A 6,000-nucleotide genomic window follows, 5' to 3' on the forward strand; every position below is an offset into this window, starting at 1 on the left:
GTTTATCAATGATAAAATAAATAATTACCCCATTTTTTCACTATAATCTTCGGAGTAGTAAAAAGCAAAAAAAATGATATAGGGATATCCATAGTTTTTTTTTTTTTTTTTCCTTTATTTGTATTTGAGTCAACAATATCGATATTATAAAAAAAATTAGAAGGGCAATTTACACTAACAGTCCCTATAGTTTGGAACTCGTGTCACTTTGATCTCTGACTTTTTAATTGTGACATACTTGACCATGAATTTTGAATATTGTTCCAAATAAGGATAACTGAAGATACCATTGTTTAATTTTAAGGGCAAAATCGTCAATTGAATAAAATATAAACTAATTTGATAAAAATAAATGTCAAAACAATATTTTTAATTTTTTAAAAATTATTTTTATCCACCAATGCTAAAATTATGTAAAATTGATAAAAATTAATAGAAATTACATGATTAATTTTCAAAAATTAATTGTACATGATCATTATCCAAGCACATAATAAAAATTAATTTGGTAAAAAAAAATATTTAAAAGATTTATTAATTTTACATAATTTTATCTTTAGTGGATTGAAATTTTTTTTTTAAATTCAAAAATATTTGTTTGACATTTATTTTTGTCAAATTAGTTTATATTTTATCAAATTGACGATTTTACCATTAAAAAATTTAATGATGTCTTCAATTGTCCTTATCTGAAACAAGATTCAAAATTCAGGATCAAATGTGACACAATTAAAAAGTTATGGACCAAAGTGACACAAATCTCAAACAATAGGGATTATTAATGTAATTCACCCAAATTACAATCAATCAGTTTGTTGCTCACAAAATGTTGTCATTTTTTATGAAAAACAAAATCTATAATATAAGCAACTTATCTTTCTTATAATTTCTTATCATTTTTTTATCTAACTATAAATCAAACATGAGAAAATAATTTGATGGAACAACGGGTTCCAGATGGAACGGGTCGGACTGATCCACGCTCCTCAAGCCTATGTCCAAATGACCAAGCCCACCAGAGGATCTACACAAGAGTTCAACGAGGAACGGGGAGTCCCCCAGCGAACCCTCTAACGAGTAAGTTAGAGAGAAAAGTGGAACGTGTAGATAGATTAGAGATAGAAAAGTTTAACCTTCTTTCTGTCTTCGACGTCTGCTTATATCCTCTGGTAATCATTTCGTTGTCCCTTTCGACCTATCACCTTGGCCGAAAGTCTATGCTCTAGCTTACCTTATTCATGGTGAAGGCGTTCTGTCCCGACGGAGAGGGGTTATCGCAATAAATGCTGTAAGGGGCTTCATTAATGGCGATGTGCCGTGGCAATAACTTTGCAGATCTTTGTCTACTTATGTGGCTTGCCCTTCTCTTGACATGTGTCTTGATGTCATTGGTTCTTATTGCTACGTGGGGCTTCGGCAGTGCTGGGCCTTAGTATTTGAGTTGTGTATTGGGCCCTAAATGGTGGGCTATAATCTTTATAGGCTTACCCGTGTCAGTAGTCCCTCATTCCCAAATGCAGCTTTAGTCCAACGAAGGGAATAATTAAGAAAATGAGGGTTGTGAGAGACCGGCAGGGTGAAGGTTGACCGAGAGGAGTGACCAACCACAAGGAGGGCCGACCGCGAAGGGTGGCCGAGTAGAAGGATCGATCATGAGGAGGGCCAACCGCGAAGGGTGGCCGAGTGGAGGGACTGATCATGAGGAGGGCCGACCGCAAAGGGTGGCCGAGTGGAGGGACCGATCATGAGGAGGGCCGACTGCAAAGGGTGGCCGATCATGAAGAGGGCCGACCGCGAAGGGTGGCCGAGTGGAGGGAACGATCACGAGGAGAGCCGACCGCAAAAGGTGGGTGATGTGTGGCGGGGCTCGAGAGGCGGCGTGATACGTGTTTGAAGTGAAGTGGAATAGATAGGGAAGGGGAAAGGGGCAGTGGATCGTGGTCGTACACGTGACCGAATCTCGTAGTAGGGAAGGTTAGGCGTTGGGCAAGAAGTGAAACGATAGGTCATTATAGGGTGTTGAAAAAACAATTTTGGCATATTTTTGAAAATTTTCAAACTGGCAAAAATTAATTGTGACCCTTGGAATACAGGCAAGCCGTGGGCCTTTGGTATTATTCGTTTTACCTACCTTTTTGCAAAAAATCAAAACATTCAAAGTGTAAACTCCTTAGTTGCTAACGATACACCCCTGCAGCACTTTGTGAATTTTCTTGCGCCGCATCCGAAGCTATTTGCAGACACACAAGAGAGATGGCCCAAGAGGAAGCAACAAACGCAAGGGTTGATCCACTAGGCGACGACGATGCGGTGGGTTTGGCAGAACAATACCATACGAAGTGTAAGGGGGAGGGAGCGAGTTAAGCGATGCGTGCTCGCCCCAGGATAATAATCTCGGCCGGGAGGCCTATCAGTCAGGTGGAGCCAGACCATTGGCACACCAAACCGGATAGATCCGTACTGACAGCAGAGGAGTTTGAGGGAATAAGGAAGAAATACCAAATATCCTCGGAGATAGGGCTAAGATTGCCCACAACCACGGAAAGGGCATCAGATGTGCAGCCGGGCGAATTTAGCCTCTACGAAGAAGCATTGCGAGGAGGGTTGAGGCTACTCCTCCCTCAGGTTGTGGTAGATGTGCTAAGCAAGCTAGAGGTGGCGTCAGGATAACTAATGCCGAATGCCTGGAAGATAGTAATGGCGTGCGCGAGTGCTTGGCCGCAGGCGACCGGAGGGACGACGCTGACAATAGAGGAGTTCTTCTCCTGCGACAAGGCCTCCGGTTAACAAGAGACCTGGGTGACGTTGCAAGTGGTGGTGGAGAGAGGTCTGGTGGCAGGTCTTCCATTGTTGGTGAAAGGGTGGAGACCGAGATGGTTCTTTGTGACGAAAAATGGTGGGGCTGGGGCGCGCACCACGTGGAAGGTCCCCACCAAATCAGTCGAACCTAAGTTGGGCGGGGAGGCTGAAGACCGAGTGAAGAAGGCGAGGGAATGGAGGGAAGAGAAAGGGCTGAGGTGGAATGAGCTGGTCCTGCCTTCGACATTGTTCGCCCTGAAATTGGGACCGCAACCGTTGGGGGAGGACCCAGCAAGGGAGGAGCTAGAGGTGTAGAGGAAGGTAGAGGAGGAGGAGGATAAGAGATTGTTCGCCCGAGCGGACAAGTTAAGGAGGTACAACTTGGGCCTGCTCCGAAACCGATCGCCAATGAGAGAATCTGACCGCACCCGAAGCCACTGGGGGAGAAGGATCTGGGGGGCTTTGAGCCACGACTGCCCCCAGTGGATCCTCTAAAGGAGATGAACAAAAAAGAGATGGAGACTTTGAAGAAGAAAAAGAGGGTGAGGGAGAGCGTGGGGGAGCCCGCCGTGAAAAGGATGAATGAGGTGACGGCGAAGAAGACCCCCGAAGTGGGGTTAGGGGAAGCAAGGGAGATAGAGAGTGGGGCGACTGGTTAAGGAGCCCAAGGAGGAGAAGAACCCATGAGTGCCATGGGCCCCAAATGCAAGTAGAGAGTGGGTTAACTGGCTCTGAGGAGGGGGTGGAGCAGCAGCCCAAGGGGGTTCCTGCGCCCCAAGGAGAGGAGGTCAGGCTGAAAACTGCCATCTACCATGCACCAGCAGCGTCTGGGCAACTAGAAGGAGAAGGAGGCCCAGCCAAGATAGCTGCAGATCGCCTTTTAGGGGTAGTGGAAGAAGCGGCCGTAAGCTTGGTGGCCAGTTTTACTGAGGCTGAGCTGCTAAGGGGTCTGTGTTCCGCCCAAATGGAGGCCACTGCCTTAACAGGAACCCTATTGAGAAAGGCGGCGGCTGCCAAAGGCAAAATGGGGCCACTGAAGGCAAAGTTGGAGGAGACGAAGGCCCAACTTGAAAGTTTGAGGAGAGAAACTGCTGGATAGAGGAAGACCGCGCGAAGTGTGTGCGCTAGGGGGTTGGAAGAGGCCCAGAAGGCCAAGAAGATGCAAGTGTTGGCGATGGTGCAGGGGTGCTCAGCCGATCGAGCCAATGCTGAACTGCTCGCGACCAAGTTGGAGCTGGAGGCGGAACGCCGCAAGGTGGTGTCGCTCGAGTTCCAATTGGGGAACGAGCATAAGAAGCTAGAAGAGGCCCAGGCAGCCTGCACTGTCGCTAACGAACGGTGGGAGAAGGCCATGTCCAGCAACGAAGATCTTCACGCTCAGTCAATCAAAGAGAAAGAAGAGTTGAATCTGAAGATTGCTGAGCTGGAAAGGACGTTGGCGGACGAGCGGGCCAAGTCGATGAAAAAGAAGGCGGGGTTGGAGAAGGAGTTGAAGGAAGAGAAGACCAAGTCAGCCTCTGAGAGGGCAGCACACCCCGACTTGTGCGTCGCAGTAGTAGAGCAGTTTAAGGGGTCTGCTGACTTCCAGATGGCGATCGATGCTGCGATCGTGTCACGACCCAAACCCGGCCCTATGGGTTTAGCACCGTAACCGGCCAGTAATCCGAGATTACCGAAGGCCTACTTAACAGTAATACAGTAAAACAGAGTACAGGGCCTGGCGAAAGCCAATACAGTAATTAAACAATGCCCAATGAGCTGTGACAGTCTGTATGCCAAAAAGATTTTTCATGCATTCATACATATACAAACAGTACGGAACAGTATGTACAATATTGACATCCATTCAAACTAGGGACTCAACCCTACATAACCGTACAGAAAACATTCCGTCTGTACAAACAGTACGGTCTATACAAAACAGTGAAACAGTACAGAAGGGGGAATTGTAAAAGACCCCTAAGCCTTAACAGGTAGGCTCGGAACCTCGCAGTGAGGCACATAGGCTGGCTTGACAAAACTGGAGTCTAACCCGCGCTCCTAGCTCCGGTCTGGTGCCTGTACACCTACATATATATATGAGCAGTGAGCTAAAGCCCAGTGAATAACATAAAGCGTAAAGGGGTTTAGAATGAATGTCCTTACAGTAATGAAAACAGTTCAATTCAATCAGTATTTCAGTTGTTCAGTACAGTAAACAGTCATATGTGGTACATCCATTAGTATAACAGTAACAGTAGGTCTTAAAAGACCGAACAGTAATGATGGCCATCAGTCAGTAAACAGTAGTGGCTCCACGAGGGAACCGACAGAGATCTCTGTAACAGTAACAGTAACAGTAAACAGTAGGTACTAAGGATGCCACAGTACAGTTCAGAAATAAAGGACATACATTCATTCAGTAATACCAGTTTAGTAAACAGTTCAGTTCAGTATTCAAAAGATATCAGTTGAACATATCTTTACACAATTGTTACTCACAAAGTTCTGGGCTACAGTATGCTAGAGCGTGTCTCCCCAGTTGCCAACCCTACACAGTTCACAGGTTGAACACACTAAGCTACACAGTTGGGAAATCTCATAACTTAATCCCTAATTTGCCTTGGTGTGTTCTACAATGATATCCTCATCAAGATGCCTTAAACTAGGCCTAAGAATGCCTAGGATGGGATGAGGATGCAAAAATACACTTAGAAAACATTTTGCAAAGTTGCTGAAAATAGGAGCCTCGCTCGAGCGAGACTTTATTCGCTCGAGCGGAAGTCCAAAATCAAAGGCTTCGCTCGAGCGAGGAATCCTTCGCTCGAGCGGTCTGCAAAACAGTAAAAGTACTGGATGCTGAAATTTTACGCGCGATCGTCGCTCGATGGTCGCTCGAGCGGAGCCCTGGACAAAGGTGCTCGCTCGAGCGGGGAATCCTTCGCTCGAGCGAGGAAGCCAAATCTGGAATTTCCAGATTTGCCTCCCAAGCTCAAACCAAGCATTCAACCACTCCAAACTCGACCTCTTGGGCCCAAATTCTGGAAAACATAACTAAATTCAATGTATAACAAGTTTCAAAGCTCAATTTATGAATTCAAGCCCCAAAGGTGAGTCAATTAAAACCACATTCAAACCCATTTTCAAGAATAACATTCAAACATGTCATGTATGAGTTTTAAACCAAATTAAAGCTCCAAAGCTTGATCAAATGAGCTCATT

The sequence above is a fragment of the Camellia sinensis genome, chromosome 6 (genome assembly GCF_055761805.1).
Source record: "Camellia sinensis isolate YWXY chromosome 6, ASM5576180v1, whole genome shotgun sequence".
Lineage (NCBI taxonomy): Eukaryota > Viridiplantae > Streptophyta > Magnoliopsida > Ericales > Theaceae > Camellia > Camellia sinensis.